At 48.1% G+C, this 17924-nt stretch overlaps 1 pseudogene; it reads left to right on the forward strand.

Moving 5' to 3' along the window:
* Positions 1-8077: 8077 nt before the first annotated feature.
* LOC140214264 (succinate dehydrogenase cytochrome b560 subunit, mitochondrial-like) lies at positions 8078-10267 on the forward strand (annotated as a pseudogene).
* The last annotated feature ends 7657 nt before the right edge of the window (positions 10268-17924 follow it).

The following is a 17924-nucleotide window of genomic DNA, read 5'->3' on the forward strand; positions in this document are numbered from 1 at the left end:
AGACTTTCTGTAGACTCTTTCTGGACGAGTTTATAAACTGTCTACGAACTTACTGCCTTACACATTTTAAGTTACTTTGCAAAATGTCTGTGTATATGCTGTCTATAAGTCATCTATAGAGATGGCAATTCAAACTTTCAGTGGACGGCTGCCCGTAAAATGTCTATAGCCTGGTTATAGATTAGTTCTATAGTCTATGGAATGTTTCTACACTACAGAATGTTTATGGAGTTATGACTTTACACTTGTGCAGCCTATGGTCTATAGACTGACTATACACATCTCCTGTAAACCACTCTGTAGACATATTAGAGTCTATGAACCGATAGCCTTACAACTTTTGTCGACTATGGTCTATATACAAGTTATACAAAATTTGTAAGCACTGGTCAATGGACAGTAATTAGACTTGGGGTCTTTCACATTATGCAAGCTATCTGGGTAGATAATTATACTGGTTATATAGACACTCGCTGGTGGAGGTTTGAATAAAATATAAATGTTTTGTATGTTTTGTCTTCATGCTATATACAGCTATAACTACGAATAGCATACAGGAATTGGACACATAAAAGCACCCAATGCGGATGGAAGCCGTCAAAATATGTAAAATGCATGAAACCAGGGAATTCCATTATAAATTTCATAAATATATAAAACATCCCGACGTCCCCTTGATGCTCCATATAAATTGCAAGTGTGATAAGATCGTGGTCGTGTGTCGTATGATGCAGGTGCGAGCGTAAGCTTCTGAGGGTCAGCCATGAAGCATAGGGACTTGGTGTGGTGATTTCTTCTCCTGCTCGCAAGGGAGGAAGGAGAGGAGGGTGCACGCCGTCTTGTTACGCATGCAGAGGGGAAATGTGCGCGCGCTAGGAATGGGAAGAAAAGGGGGCAGGTTAGTGCGTACCTTCTCTTCTGCTCCAGCTGCGGTGGCTGAGCGCGGTTACGTGCATCCTATCTTGGAGGCAATCGGCGCAGAGCTGGTGGGCTAGTGGACCTGAGATAGCTGATGGCTTCGTGTGCGCTGTGTTCATGAGCGCCTAGTTCTCGTTGAAGGGATAGGCAGAACAAACGGTGATTGGCTGTCCGCTTATGCTGCTCTTCATCACGCCAGCTTTCTGACAGCGAGTCTCTGCGGTCATCGAGCGAGATCTGTTCGTATTTTTGAGCGCGCGTGACAACGTGCTTGTTAATCCAGTTAGTAAGGCATGTTCACAGGAGTTTGTACAGCAGATAAAAGAACCAACGTTACTTCGTGTAGCTGTCTAATACGTTGCTCCCCGTAGGTACGTCTGCATCAGTAGGCGTTTGATTTGTTGCGACACCACGTACCGGAGCACGTGAGGGGTGGAACCTCCCGCGTGTAGGCGTGCATGGCTTAGCCTTGTCTGGGGAAAGGATGGTCCTGGGGTTTGAGCTGATGCCGGTTGTGCGGACCGTTACGGGCCGCCAGCGGAGGCAACACACCTCTTTGGCTTCTGCTTCACCTAAAGATTGACCTTCCTGGAGGAAATCGGCAGTCGCCTTTTCCTATACTCCTCTGTAATCTTCGGCTTCCTTCCTCGCGTTTTCATCTTTCCTGTCTTCTCACTTCTTCTCACTTCCAAAGTGTTACCGTTCCTCGTATCTAATTGCCTAGCAAACACGATTGGCCCTGGATACGAAGCCACAAAGATAGCAAGCGAAGAGCTCCTCCTCGAACTGACAAAGGAAGATCAAGTCGAAAAGCTCGCTGGACTCATCAATATCGGTGATTTTACCGTGACGATCTCTCCACATCGCTCGCTCAACACAATCAGAGGAGTAATATCAGGTAATATCAGAAGAAGACTTCCTTTACCTCAGTGACGAAGAGCTCCTTGAATGATTTTAGCAGCAAAACGTAATTAAGGTGCAAACAATCACACTAGGACGAAATGACCAACAGATTCCCACGAAACATGTTAATACTGACATTTGGTACGAGTACTGTGCCCATTTCACTTGACGCTGGATATTTGAAAATCAGCATCAGACTATACGAACCGAACCCTAGGCAGGGCTTTAAGTGCCGGTGGTCTGGGCATGCATCACGATCATGCAGGGGAAAAGAAACATGTGCGTAGTGCAGTGCCAACGACCAGCTATATGACAATTGTAATGCTCCTGCACAATGTGTTAATTGCAAGGGCGATCATCCAGCTTAGCCACGGAGCTGCCCTTGCTGGAAAAGAGAAAAAAGAAATAATCGCAATCACTGTAAAGGAAAAGAGCTCATTCTATTACGTGAGGAAAAGCATAGGGCACTTAGCTCAAGTAAGCTGTGCGGCGCGGCAGGGGGCAGCGCCACACCGGTTTAAGTAGTCCGCAGGGTCAACGTCCGGTATTCTTGTAGAAACCTTATCCGCTCCTAGATGACTGCAGCCAGTGCTGCTCCATGGTCATCGAAGACGGGAAGACCGAAGTGCCGCCCTTCTTGTAAGGGCACCGAAACATGGTTACCACCTTTTATTAGAGTAGTGATCCTTTCATTGCATTTCACCTATCACTGTAGAGCTCACACACACATAAGTGAAGTTGTCATCATCCATTGGAATTGCAAAGACTTGATCCATAATCTAGGTGACATCGAAGACATAATAAGTTCTCGCCAGTGGTCTTCTCTCTCCAAGAACTAAACCTAGGTAGGACCCAAGAAAAGTCAAATTCTTAAAGGCTTTACCGTTGTCCGAAGGGATCGCGAACACTCTAGCCGTTCGTCAGGAGGAGTCGCCATAGTCATGAGCGGTGGAGCAGAGCGGACGCACCTCACATCGGCTCCGTAAATGCTTCACCAAGATGGCAGATATTTCACCGTAAATGGCTTGAAACCAGTCCCCAAAGGTCAGTGAAGGTTCCCGGCAACAGACTTCACGTTTTTTCGGAACTATCCGACCGGATCTGGTGCGCGAGAAGCGCTTTTCCATCTGACGCGGCGGCCGCAGGGCTATAGGCCTACTTTACGCCTAACGCAACGAGCGTCTCGCCACGACAGCCGGTTAGGTCTTGGCCTACCGGCGTCTGTTCCGACCCCGTTCAGCGCCATGGAGCCGTCCTTGGAGATGGCTTACTGCGTCGAGGGAGAAAATATCACACCAGATGGGTTCGGAAGTGGCCCAAGGTGGCAGAGGGCCTTTGAAGCCCGGAAGGCTGCCTACCCCAAGCTCCAACACCTGGTGCCGAGACCGCTCCAGGCGCCATCGGCCGGTTCTACCGGTAGTGTTTTTAGTTCGACCACCCCACCGACGGCTCCGCTGACTTCCGGCAAGCCAAAAAGGCACGCTCCTCTACCCAAGCTACCAAAAACGGACCTCAAGATCATATTCCGACCCGTTGGGGGACTGTGCGTATGACAGTGTAATGGCGGAGTGCTTCTCCCACTCGTGTGCGCGACCGCCCGCATTTACAATAACAAAGCCCGGCAGCAGGACAAACTGCGCCTGAACCCATTCAACAACTCGTTCACGGTCAGTACCTCGCCGAGGACCGAGCGAAGAGGTATGTGGCTGTGGACTCTTTGATACTAGACACCGTGCAATATCCGCTCCGCGCTTACGTGGCCGCCCCCGGCGACGCAGTACGTGACATCATTTACAATACGCTGTACAATCAAACTCCAGAAGAAATCATCTAAGATTTGGTAGCCATGAATAAGAGCTCCCAGTACACGATCACTGACGCAAGATCTCTGGGCAAAACCAAGTCTATCCTAATCACATTCATCAGTGTGCAAGCGTTCCCGAAGTAGCTGAACTTCTACGGGACTCTATACGCCTGCCACCTTTTTAAGGCCAAAGTGGAGGCATGCCACAACTGCTGGAGGACAGGGCACAGAGTGGACGTGTGTCCCCACCCCAAGAGCAACCGCTGCCCTGCGATGCGGAGTAGAGCATCAACTCGTCGAACCACCCACCTGTAACGCCAAGTGCATCCTCTGTGGAAAGGTGCACTTCATGGGGTGCAAAAAGTGTAAGGTGCGGTTTGACCGCACCGGCAAGACCAATTCTCCGCCCGCCACCGGGCGCGACCGGACCCGGAGCCGCTCCACCTCCTACCCTCCTCTACCTGGCGTGGATATTCAGTCCACGAAACAGGTGAGCTGGGGGCCCTGGTCTGCGTCTCTCGAGCGGGAGAATAAGGAGCTCAGGGCCCAGCTTCAGAAACAAAGTGCCGAAATCGCCGAACTACGTGAACAAATTCAATCGCTGCTAAAAGGCGACATGCATACGCGTAGAACCGGCTCTCCTAATTCACCACCCACCGCTAGGGCTCCCTCTGTCAGACCCCCTGTGCACTGCAGGCATCTAACCTTCCGTCACAAGCAACGTCCCCCACTAGGAATCCCCCCCCCCCCCCCCCAGAAGCGCCGTGCGCATACTGACGGCAGGGGAGAAAATTCCCAAAACGGGGCCATTTCCATGACAAACTTTGCAAACGCTATCCAAAGCATGCAACAAAGCCTCATGGCCATGCAGAAAGACAATGCTGCCTGAATGATAATATAGCTAATAGACTCACGGCGCTCGAGCAACGGCAGGGCACCCAGGAAGCAACTGTCTCAGATACAAACTCAGCTCAATGACCTGCTAGCTTCAAATTCTACAACCTCGGCCTCCATAGCCGAGTCCCTCCACAGTCACCATCATGGCAGCACGGCCTAACGGGGCCTTGGTATGGCAGTGGAACTGCCGGAGTTACATGGCTAAGCGCAGCAACCTCCAACTCCACCTACAGTTCTTGCCCACAGATGAAACGCCCACAATCATGGCACTTCAAGAAACACAAGGGCCCACAAAGCTCCTTAATTACACACCTTTCGAGATAGCCAATGCGACCTCCAGCAGGGTAGCCACATTGGTACACTGAAGTTATACAGCTGCGATCCATCCCCTTGATATTCCGGACATTGATGGAGTGCTCATAGAGCTCTTTCCCCAACACAGACATGAGATCAGTCTGTTCGTGCTCAACATCTACAGCCCCCAAGGGCCCTGCATCCCCGCTATTAACGGCGATACGTAAAACCTTAGACATTTGCGGAAGGGACACATTAGTAATAGCGGGCGACTTCAACGCAAATCACACTACTTCGGTATACAGAAATAACTGCCGGAAGGGTACCACGCTATCGACGCTCATCCAAAAGGAGGGGCTCTCGCTCCTCAACGACCTCAATTTTCCCACAAGGATCGGCAACAGTGTCCAACGTAACACAAACCCGGACCTTAATCTCACTAAGCACATACCCAATGGTACATGGCTCAATACGCTAAACTCATTGAGCAGTAGTTACCACTTGATCCTTAGCACCTACATCACTACTCGCACGCTCTCCAAGACAAAACACCGCCAAGTCGCCATCACTGACTGGGACAAGTTTCGAAGGATTAGAGAAGCCGCACCTGAAACCATCGATAACCTGGACACGTGGGTGGAGCAACTAATGGCAGATGCCACAAGGGCCACATCCCAGGTGCCAACCGAGTCAGACTCAGAACTCGCAGATAGTAGGCTATTACACACGTGGGAGGCACACAACAGTTTACAGAAATGCTGGCTAGCCAATAAGCACAATCGGAAACTCAAAACCTGAATCGTGGCCCTTGTCAAGGAAATAGAAGAGCATGCGACACACCTAACACGCCAACAGCGGGGCAGCGCTGCGACCGCATGAGTGCCTATTTGGGCCTAGAGGACACGCGCTCATTCCTGCGATGCCTGCTAAACCCCGACAATAACAAGATTCAACGACGCAAGAGTCTTTTGTGGCTGCTGCACAGCAACCCCGCGAAAGACAAAGCACTACTGGACTCTCTGCAAACGCTATATGCGGTGGACAGTACAAGGGTCCCCTTACCTACTTACACCGGCCAGGACAATCCAGAACTGGATGCAGACATCACTGCCTGGGAAGTCCGCGCAGCGTTACGTAAGCTCAGAACCACATCCGCCCCAGGGGAGGATAACATCACGAACAAAGCTCTTCGAAACCTTGATGACAGATCGATACAGGCGATAACCCAACTCTTTAACTCGTACTGGGCCGCAGGAACCCTCCCACCACAGTGGACCCATGCAAAGAAAACCTTTATTCCCAAGCCAGGCAAGCCGCTAGATCTAAAAAACCTACGTCCGATTTCACTCACCTGTCTAGGTAAGTTCTTCGAACATGTCATACTAGAAAGACTCCAACAGCATATGCAAACACATAATCTCTTCCCTCACACAATGATTGGCTTCCCCGGGCATCTATCCATGCGAGACGTCATGCTTCAGCTCCCTGAAGAAGTCCTGCACCCCCGGCATACCAAACGCACAAAAGCCATACTAGCACTGGACCTCACCAAGGCCTTTGACAATGAGGAACATGCCGCAGTGCTGAACGCCTTATCCGATCTACACACAGGCGCGAGAACTCATGCCTATGTCAAAGCTTTCGTACAGGGCAGGAGTGCGGTCCTTACTGTGGGAGAACTGACAACAGACGAGCTACAACTGTGTAGCAGAGGTACACCGCAAGAGTCAGTGCTCTCGCCACTCCTCTTCAACCATACTCTCATTCCCATGGCCATACACCTGGCAAATATTCCCAACCTCGCGCACTCCCTGTATACAGATGATGTTACCTTGTGGACCACTACAGGCAGCATAGGCGACATGGAGGCGACCTTACAAGCAGGGGCCGATGTGGTGGCGGAGCGGGCTACGGAAATATGCCTCGCGTGCTCCCCCACCAAGTCGGAACTTCTTGTTCTCCACTCCCCTAGCCTCTGTATCCACATGAAGACGTACTCCATTCCAGAGGTCATACAGCTACGAGTTATTGGCATAGTCATGCAGAACAACGACAGACACACGGCGACCATGAACAAACTCACTACCACAGTACATCCCACTACGCACCTGATTAAGCGGATAGCCAATAGACACAATGGGATGAGAGAGCATGACTTGAGAAAGTTAGTGCAGGCCTTTGTCATGAGCAGAGTAGTATACTCGCTCCCATACCTACATCTCAACCGGGCGGAAACGGAAAAAGTGGATGCCCTTATACGTCAAGCGTATAAGACAAAACTTAACCTTCCCAGGCACACGCCAAATGAGCGTCTCCTTCGCATGGGGGTACATAACGCACTTGATGAGTCCACGGAAGCCCATAGCACATCCCAAATCGAGCGGCTGTCCTCTACCACCACAGGTCGGCACATTCTGGACAAACTAGGAGTAATCCCGACTTCCAAAGCCAATCAGACATGCCCCTTACCATCAGACATACTAAACTGCATCACTATTCTCTCCCTGCTTAAAAACATGCACCCCGTGCAACACGAGGCGCGCAGGCGGGCCAGGGCAAAAACCCTCTACAAACAACACCAGCACGACCACGTTACTGTGTGTGTCGACGCCGCTAGCTACCCACAGAAACCGGCCTATTCCGTAAGTCTAGCGTCGCATCAACTTGGTTGCACCACAGCTGTCGCAATACAGGCGCACTTTCCTAGAGGCGGAGGAGGCTGCCATAGCCCTGGCCATCTCAACAACCGCTGCCGAGGTTCTCCTTAGCGACTACAAAACTGCAATCCGCAACTACTCCAAAGGCTGAGTTCATGAACCGGCACGAAAAATTCTCAATCATCAGACCCCTTCAGACAAATTAAGCTCATCCGAGTGCCCGCGCACGCAGGCCATCCAGGCAACGAGATGGCCCATTCTATCACTCGAGTAGCCGTCAATCTAGCCACGCCGTCCGATGACCTGGATAACGCCAGAGACCGATTGGTAGAATATCATGAGAACACCCTCCACTACCGCGAAATGCGGTTGAGATATCCTCCCCCACATAAATCCTTAACGAAATTCCAGCAAACTACCTGGCACATCTTAAGGCACAAACCTTCCTTTCTCCAGATTTTCTCGCCCTGTTTCATCCAGGCCTATGTCGACAGCAATGTACGCTCTGCGGCGCGCCTAGAGCCAACTTCCATCACATAATGTTCTTATGGCCCGAGCTCCAGCCATCCTCTGATTGGCAATTCACCGACGTCGAGGGATGGGAGACTGTAGTGTCTGGCTCCAACCCAGCCGACCAAACACGGCTGGTGGACTGGGCTCTGAGGGTCGTCGAGGGTCACAAACTCCCGGACGCCCTACGTGCTCCTGAGCCCCCTCACAAATAATGTTGTAAAAAGGCTCAAGTAATAAATGTTTACCACTACCACCACCACCACCCATAGCCATTGAGTGCGACACTCCTACCTAAAATGTTCAGTTGAATACTTCTTTAGAGGCAGCATCCGTCTCACGTTCTATCGCATAAAACCATCACCATTTGTTCACTGTACATCCCATCCTATACTTATTTTACTACTATACACCTGGAAAATCTAAAGCACCAGTTGCCGGAGCCTGTTCTCGCAGATTTTATTGCCCATTGTACCCTTTGGGCAAGCGATGGAACCGACCAAAGAGGGCAAGTCATTGAAGGTCTTATTTTGTCAACCACCCTATTTCATTTAAACTAAGGTTCGCCTACGTATTTTTCACCAAGCTCACGGAAATCTAGTTGTCTCGATTTAGCCTTCTGTTCACCATCTGTTCTTGCCGATTTTAAGTGGGAAGTCCTCGACGCTTCATATGGAAGTGATCACTTGCCGGCAGTCATCAAGCTACCATCCGCAGTACCTATCATGAACTCTAAGCCGCGTCGCTGGCTTTTATTAATGGCGATCACAAAACTCGAAGGTCTCCTTTCATCAGAACTCAACATGGATAAAATGAATGAAAAAAAAAAACTCACAGCAGTTCAATAGCAGCAGCAAAAAAGACAATACTCCAATCATCGATCATTGTGCGAAAAAAGCTAAACCCGTGGTGGACACTAGAGCGTACAAAAAAAAAAACAAACAGAGCAAGATAAGGCTTGGGGTAATCATAGAAGGTATCCCACTTATAAAAACCTTATAAATTTCAAACAGGCTATAGCGAAAGCGCGATATGTGCGGATGTATGCGGAAAAATCATGTACTTGAGGGCTAATTGATCCATACTTGAAGGAAGGCTAAAAGTGGGCAAAAAAAAGCGAGGACATTCGTAAGGAACACACAAAACACCAATAGCGCATAACGACATCATCGAAAAGTCATCATGGCAATAATATGTGCCTTGAAATAATAGTTAAGTCACATGCAGAAAGTTGTGGGATCAGCTCAGGAAGTTCAGGGCAGACAATTCATCATGTACAATATTTTTACTCACAGCTCCAGGCATACAGACAACATTGCAAGAACAAGACGACATACTGGGCGAACAATTTTTTAACGTTTATAACTCAGCGAACTACTTTGATGCATTTCTAAAGTACAAACAGTCTGCAGAGAAACAGAGATTGCACATTACATGGACATGAAAGTAGTAGTAGCCATCGTGGCTACTCGTGGATGAGTAGTTCAGCCAGCTCAGCCACGAGCTCGATGGTTCAAAGCGGGACAAAAAGCGCATCTAGTGAATGCGGTGTTGCCTTAGAAACGTGCCGTAGGAAGTTGTATTGAGGTGTATATCGGTAATTATGAGCTCGTAACTCGTTACATGTATTCTACGGGCGCCAGCCGTTTGGTTTCTCACGTCCTCGCCTCTCTTCAAGGGTACACCTTTGATACTTCATTTATTTCTGATCTGTGTCGTTTCATTATGGCGTACGCAATGAGATTTGCCAACAGGGCAGGTGCTCTGTCGCTTCTGAGACCAGTGACAGCCTCGGCCGCTGCATGCTTTGCACCAATGTCAGCAGTGAGCCCCAAGCAGGCGCAAGTGACAGGACACTTCTTGAAAAAGAACAAGTCACTCAAGAGGCCTTTGTCACCTCACCTGAGCATTTATGCCTGGATATATTCCACCGGCCTGCTTTCCTCCTCTGACCTTGCTTTTGAAAGACAACTACAAATGACATCAATGCTTTCACTGACACACAGGGCAACTGGCTGTGGCATGGCAGTGTGCCTATATGGAATGGGTTGATGCCATTTGTGTGCTCCATGTGGAGGCCTTGCAGGCCATGCACATCTCATCCATCCTCACTTCCTCAGTGAAGCTTGGCCTGACCTTTGCTCTCTACTAACCCACTTTCAATGGCATGCGCCACCTGGCCTGGGATCTGGGCCTTGGCTGTGGCCTCACGGAACTCTACACGTCAGGCTTTTTTGTTCTTGGTCTCAGTCTTGTGACGGCGTCAGTCTTGGCCTTCAAATAGACCACCCTATACCTTGCCTGCAGTGCCCCAGGTCAAGGTGGCAAGCCTGCCCTCTGACATGTAGAGTCCCTTCTTTAGGGGTTGCATAGACAGGCAAAAAAGGTACAACACTCTCTTGATATGCTGAGTCAGGGTATCTGTGATTGTTAATCAAAAATATCTGCGACAGCTGTGCATCTAAAAAAAAACACTCGTGACTGAGTGGTAGCGTCTCCGTCTCACACTCCGGAGACCCTGGACACCGGCTTTTCTGCGGCACGAGCTTCTTAACGCTGTCGCGTTAAAAGATAGAGATAGCTGCGTTCGCTTGTCGCATAGTTGTGCGCATGCGACAAAGCGACCGATGCGACAAACGATAAGATCGCTCGTCTGTTGCTTCCAACAAAACAGCGGCGAAGGAAAGACGTTGCTTGTCATTGCCCCCTTTTAGAAGCCATCGTTTCGATGTTTAAACCAAATTGTAAGCACATGTTTACAAAAATATTGCGAGAACTAACGAAAACAAAGAAACAAACAACTAACCAACCAAACAAGCAAGCAAAGAAAGGAAGAAAGAAAGAGAAAGAATCAAACAAAGATTCACCGACGATTACGATACTCCCTAACGCGAAATTCAAGCGCTGTTGAAGCCGACATCCACCACCTGCTGTGGATTTGCCCTGCACTGAAACCGACGAGGCTCCGGCACCTCGCAGCAGCGGGACTCTCGCCGCATAATCTGAGCCATTACACTGCTTGGACGCAGGGACCGCATTATCGATCCCTCTTGGACTTCATTAAGTCAGCAAATCTTTTTTCATTCATTTAATCATCCTTATTCACCCCCATCACATACCCTTGTATGCCCTGAGGCATTTATCCTCGCAATAAAAAAAAAAAAAAATTCAAGCGCTGCTCTGTACGTGCTTTCATTTCGCGTGTCAATATTTTGTATTATGATAATATATAGGGGCAGGGTTTATATTAGGAAGAAAACACTGTGAGTGTGTAGCTGGCGCATTGCAAACGAAGTGAAATGTGGCGCGACTGCATCGCTAATCAGGAGATCGCGAGAGGCAGCACATGGGTGAAGCATGGGCGCGATTCACAGCAGCTACCGCAGACTTCCGCTCATGCAGGACTTTGTTTCCATACTGACGACGCACTCTAATTTGGCGCCTTATTGTAGTCATGGTCGCCGCACAGCCCCTCTTGCTCACCACTACGCTTTTCTTCTCATGATTTTGTTCCAACAACGACAACAGCGGCCCTTCGTCACAGGAAAATCGTACCACCACTGTCAGCGGCGACAACACCCAAGAGAGCGTATCATCGAGCCTCACTTGTAGCCGCTCACCATCTCCCCTTGCAGGAGCATTTACAACGGTCACACATGCTGGTACCGTGGGCTGACCTCAGCAGCTGACGCCGCGTACGAGCGTAGCCCTCCTCACATCACGCCACCCTGGCTCCCTCTTGGAAGCGCAGATGAGATCGCTGATGCGGTTGCGGATGCCGTAGCCACCTTCAAATCAGCGCTTGCGCAGGCCGTTTCCCCTCAGCTCCTCCTCCGCTTCACGCTTTCAGCGCAGCCTCCTCCTTTACTTCCTTCCTCGCGCTCTTCTCTTCCACCTCCCGCAGCGCTTCTCGTTCGTTCTCATCTTTCGCTGTGCTCGTTCGCTCGGTTACGAGGTACGACGCCGAGGCACGCGGAAGCTCAGCGCAGGAACGGGCGACTAATAGCTGCGCTCCAAATATCTTTATTAGGGTTCGCGTGCGTGCTAAGGCTTCAAGCAGACGACGTGAATCAGCTCAGAAGCATACACGGCGTCACTGGGACGGAGGTAGTCCGTCGGCGACAACTTGATAAGCTAAAGCACCCAGTCGTCGCGAAACAGTGTATAGTTTGAAGTAGCGCCACTGAGTTTCTCACTCAGGCCTCGTTTCCGGATGGGCGTCGGAGCTCATACGCGATCGCCAGGCTGGGGCCGCTGGTCACGTCGGCGAAGATTGTAACGTCGAATGTCGGCTCTTTGCTGGTATTTATTACGCAGACGGGCTCATTGCCGGGCTTTTACTCGCTGCAGGTAGAATGCAACGTCTAAGTTTTCTTCGTCAGTCATGTTCGGAAGCATGGCTTCTAGAGTCGTCGCGGGTTCTCTTCCGTAGAGCAACTTGAATGGCGTCACATGTGTTTCTTGTACTGCGGTATTGTATATGAAAGTCACGTGGAGTAACATGGCGTTCCAAGACTTGGGCTCGATGTCGACTTACATTGACAGTATGTCGATGAGAATTTTATTTACGCGCCCAGTTAGGCCATTTCTCGCAGCATGGGAAGCTGCTTTCTTGCGGTGGCTTGTGTGGCTATAGCGCACGAGTGCTTGCGTCAGGTCAGCCATGAGTGCTGTTGCTGTGTAAGTGATGATCACCTCAGGCGCACCGTGTCGCAAGGCAATAAGCTCAACTACAAACCTTGTGACTTAGGCCGTACTACCCTTGGGAAGCGCTTTCGTTTCAGCACAAGGAGTGAGGCAATCTGTTCCCATGTCAACCCATTTTTTTCCGACCGTTGACGTTGGAAACGGCCACATTAGGTCTATTGCAATCTGCTGGAAGGGCCTTGAGGAAGGCTCGATCACATTTAATCCAACCGGTCTTAACGGATGCGCTTTCCGTCGTTGACAATCCCTACAGATTTTGACGTACTGCACAGTGTAGGCGGAGAGGCTGGACCAATAGTATTTCTTTTGAATTCTTGCCACCGTGCGGATGAATCCGAGTGACTCGAAGCCCGTTCGTGATGGCCCGCTTGTAAAATTATTGTGCGAAGTCCAGAAGGCACGACGAGCAAGGAGTTGGCCCGATTCAGAGAGACCTCACGTCGTTAGGTGTGTAGTCGAAACGGCTCATTCCAATAGCCGTTTCGGTTCTCTGTGTTGTCCGCCGCCGCGGGTGCCCGTCGCAGCTGTTGGGAGGAACGAGAAAAAAAAAAAAAAGCTTCTCACCGGGCTCGAACCCGGGCCCGCTTCGCGGGAGTCAGCTATTCTACCACTGAGTCACGCCAGCGCTTTTTTTTTCTTTATTGCATGGAATTATGAGTAGTGTCATTGAAAAATTGTTACATTGCATTTGGACACACATGAAAAAACAAATGCCCAACTACTACGCAGTCCAGTGAAAGTTCAAAATTCAGACAAACACGCACAAGCGTCCAGACGCGAAACCCATTGAGGAAAGGGATCAAGGTTGCAACCACCCTACACACTTGAGCAACCTCTCTTCGAAAGACAGACCTTGTCGAGCGGTGTGGCTCGGCATGAATAGAGTCCTAATAACATAAACAAATCAGTCGGTTTGTTACTGACTGTAGATCTTTCTGAAATGAAGAAAGTGTATACCATAAGATATGAGAGGAAGGTATTTTTTTGCTAATTCTTTGTAAACAAATAAAGCGATGTTCTATTGTCTATATAGTAGATATTCACATATATTCACTACATATAATTCTTTTTCCCGAAGCCATGTTTTAACTGGCAAGGTTGAAGTAGGCAGCTTAGAAATGTTTTCGCTGCTGGCGCAATACACATTGTACGGACACTGCAAAGAAGATCTTGACGAAAGACAGACCCATACGGCTTTCGATACATAGGTTCAAGGAGAAGGTTGTGTATAAGTACTATATTTAGCGACGTTCGATCAACGCCAAACAAATATTCTAGAGTGAATCTGACTTTTAAAGATGAAATAGTGTCGCCAAATTCTTTTAGGAAGCCCCATAACGGCAGTTCTTGAGCAAAGTTTTTCGTGACGAAAAGAAATGCGAGGTGTGAAGCAAGGCGTGTTCGATTAACTGCGAGAAGGAAAGGTTGACAAACGTTTTTGATGTAAAATTATCGCGTGACCAATTGTCGCACACACAAATCCACAAGACTGAGGCCCCCCTTCTCTTGTGGAAGAAAAACCTTTTCTTAGCTTCCTATGATAAACGCAAAAAAAAAAAACATGCAGATATTCTATGAAATGCCTGAACAAGGATACAAGGGCAGTGCAATACCTGCAGAACATAAAGAAGCTTATAGAAGCAAGAAATATAATGCATGCCTAAGCTGTCGCATAAATGGAGAGGTCATGTCCCTGCTAGATTGTCACCTTTCGGCAGATAGTACGTGGACGTCTAATGAGGTTCACTTTTACGGTTGTTATCAGAGGCAGACGAAGATATAGCAGCGGAGACAGATTCCTATGAATATTCCAGAACACAGAGGGAGTTAGCGCCCACATATCTAGCCAAAAACCTCTGCCTTTATGAAAATATACGCTAGCTCCTGCAGTTTCATAGAAACCCAAGGTATTGTTTATTGCCTCGGTAATACTGGGTCTATTGACGCAATAGAAGGCAGTGTCATCCGCGCAAGCTAGAACTTTAATTTCGTCATCTGCGTACCTGTATCCTATAGTGCTAGAGCTCCAAAGCATGCTTAAGCAAAGTGTTTCCAAGTATATAGCGAAGAGTAAAGGCGAGAGCGGTCAATCCTGACGGACGGATGACTGTAACTGCATTATATCTGAAAGGATACGGTTCACAAGTAACCTTGTAGTGCAATCTTTATAACAAATTGTTGTACCATTGTATAATACATCTCCAATGTGCAACTAAAGATGTAGCAGTAGTCGGAACAAAAAATCGTGCTGAACTTTATCAAAGACTTTGGCGAGGTCAATTTAAAGAGCTACTTGATCCAAACTACTTTCCATGCACTCAAGAACTGAGCGTGCGATATGAACATTTGTATGTGTAGAGCGCTTGCTAGCTTGCAGCGGAAACATGCCGTATACACGCGTCCTAGAGCGCGAGGAGACACGCGATGTGAGATACGCGCCGCCTAGCGCCGATACGTGCACACTTTGCATTGCAGTTGCGTATTATTACACCAGGTGGCGCACAATGTAGCAGTTGCATAGGTAGGGGTACAAGGTAGATAGCGCAGGTTTGAGAAAGAAAAAGAAAATCAAAGAGGTGAATGCAAAAGTGCTAGAACGAAAAACATGGCGTACCTGATTAAATGAAGCAGGCTAGGTGACTGTTTGTCACATCCCCTTTTCATTGGGGATGTCAGCAGATTAGCAGCGTCATCGTTAGCATCATATGGTGCCACTTGTCACGTGATGTGGCATTTGTGCCGCGTAGCTTCGATACGTGGAAATTTTACGTCCCGCGTTTCGAAGCGCGTTTGACATTCGAACGAGAGAGTTCCCTCAACGAGAAACCGCGATTAAGTCTGGAAGTGCGTTGTAGCGCTGTTACGTCAAGAGTGGTGCGTACTGTGAACGTCCTCTATTTTCTCTGCCGGTATGGTATGGTATGAAGAACTTTATTTAGGTCCTTTATTTAGGTCTGGGACTGATGTGGGCCGTTCCCATATATTCCCTTAAAATTTGGGGGCTCCAAAGCACGCGTGCCTTGTCTTGTTGTTGCTGTTGCCTCAGTAAATGGGTCATTCCCTGTCCTGTACTCTCCAAGCCGCCTTGTTGTATTGTAGCGAACTCTTGCCTATTTTTTCATTCCTTTATTATTTTAATGTTCTTGTGCAGAATAATGTTAAGCCACTCAATATCAAACATTTAGAAGCGCGATTTATTGGAAACATGAAGTGATAAAATGGAAATAAATTAATAAGTTAATTGGATATTAATTCGCAAAACTTATTTTTTTTGCGAGGTGGTTATAGTTCGAGTGCTTTCTGTGCGCACGTGAAAGTGACATGTGAATGCGTAATAAAAATTATTTGCCACTGCCACGTTCTTCAGAGCTCGTAAGCGGTGAAGGAAGTATTTTAGCACCCAGGAACAATGGCTGGTTTTTATGGAACTGTTTTTGCTTCAGCACGCGGCGAGTAGTAACTGAAGTGTAAAAGGGGGAAAAAAAAAAAGACACTCTTGGCAGTGTTGTTTTATTAACAAGTATTTCGATCTCCTTTACTCTGGACGAGGAAATTGTTATGAGCATATTGAAACATGGCCGCGTCAGGTGATATTAGAAACTATAAAGAGGACTAAGACTCCTGGGCTTCTCCGTATGCCGACGCCCGCAGTGGGTTGAGCCTTATCCGTAGGCACTGAACCGAACCACGCTCAAAACATCCTCTCCTTCGAGGCTTCTTTATTGGGCTGTAGCCACAGGAACATCTGCGTGACCATTTGCGACTATCTGTGTGACAAAAGATGGCTGCCATGTTAATTCGCGAACTGAATAATTGTACAGCTCTATAAATCGCTCATTGTGTATTGTAAGTTATTCTAATTCCACCAAAAAGATTGCTGTTTACATGTAACTACACTTATTTTTATTTGTGTATCTGTCATGTAAATCTATTTCCTAATTATCATAAACTTTATTAATCACCCCGATTTACTTTTTCATTTAGGTTTTTCTCGCTCCCCCTTCCCTTTAACCTTTCACCGTCGTCTTCTTGGCCAATCCCCTGTAGTGGGTGAGCGCCACAAGTGATGAAGAGGCAACCAAGCAAGCAAGCTGCTTCGTCACCCGGTAGTCGGAAAAGAGTCGTGAGTTGGCGCAGTCCGAATTCATTTAGCCTGAGGGGTTCGTTCTCAGTTGACAAGCGAGGCCTCCACAGATTTGTGTAACGTTCCCATTGACATGCTGAAGCCATAGTCGAAAGAATACCGTAGAGCAAGGCGTATTAGCGCATCTATGTGTAGCTTCTCTACTTGGCCACCTTCAGTTGCTGTAGCGCATAACTATTAGATTATGCGTAACATTGCTAGCTTCTGATGATATTGAGCGCATACATGTACTGACTCGATTTTGTAGTTTGGTATTTCAAAATTTTCACATCGTCTCTCGGGCACTTCGAAGCTAAGCCTACCAGCAGCACGCCTTCTTCATTCATGTCGGATTACGTGCAAGGCAAAAGTGATATTCCTTTCCTAACGGTGCACATGTGTGCGCATTGCGTACTGTCGCGATAATCTTATTTTACATCTCTGTTTTGTTGACGTAATGGAAACACCTCGAAATATTATTATACCTTTATTTGTTGTTCCTTGGAAAATACTTATGTTTACTATGTTTACTAAATCATCTTAAGAAGAGCGTAAGAACTCATGAAAGAGCGAGAAAGGGCCAGCAAGAATGCTAGGATGTCGCACATCGGAGCAGTGCGACATCCTATCTTTCCGCACTGTAGAACATGCAGCTGTGAACCCAGTTTTGAGCGAAGCGGCTATCATTCACCGTGGTACTACTCAACTCATAAGGGAAATAGTAGAAGCGTACCATATTTGCTAAGCAAAAGATAAGTGCATCAGTTACCCCTCAGTGTTATTACCACAGAGCGTATTGCATTTTCTTTATAGGACTGATATAGATGAGGTATATTCATGCGCGCATTATGTTGATGTCCGGGCTGTATGAGCATGCTCATGATTACATATTGTCACGCGGTGGTGACGTTGAAGAACACAGTAGCAATGCTCTGAAAGACAAAACTAACTTTATTGGGCGAACCTGTGCCCACAAAAACAGCACAACGATAGCGGCGAACACGGTCGGCGATCGTCGAAAATATGATCAGCGGGTCAAGCGTGTCGGCTTTAATAGATCAGTCGTCGAATGTTCCAGAGTAACCGCTCGGACCCGCGTGTCTTCCACAAA

This window comes from Dermacentor andersoni, chromosome 11, assembly GCF_023375885.2.
Source record: "Dermacentor andersoni chromosome 11, qqDerAnde1_hic_scaffold, whole genome shotgun sequence".
Lineage (NCBI taxonomy): Eukaryota > Metazoa > Arthropoda > Arachnida > Ixodida > Ixodidae > Dermacentor > Dermacentor andersoni.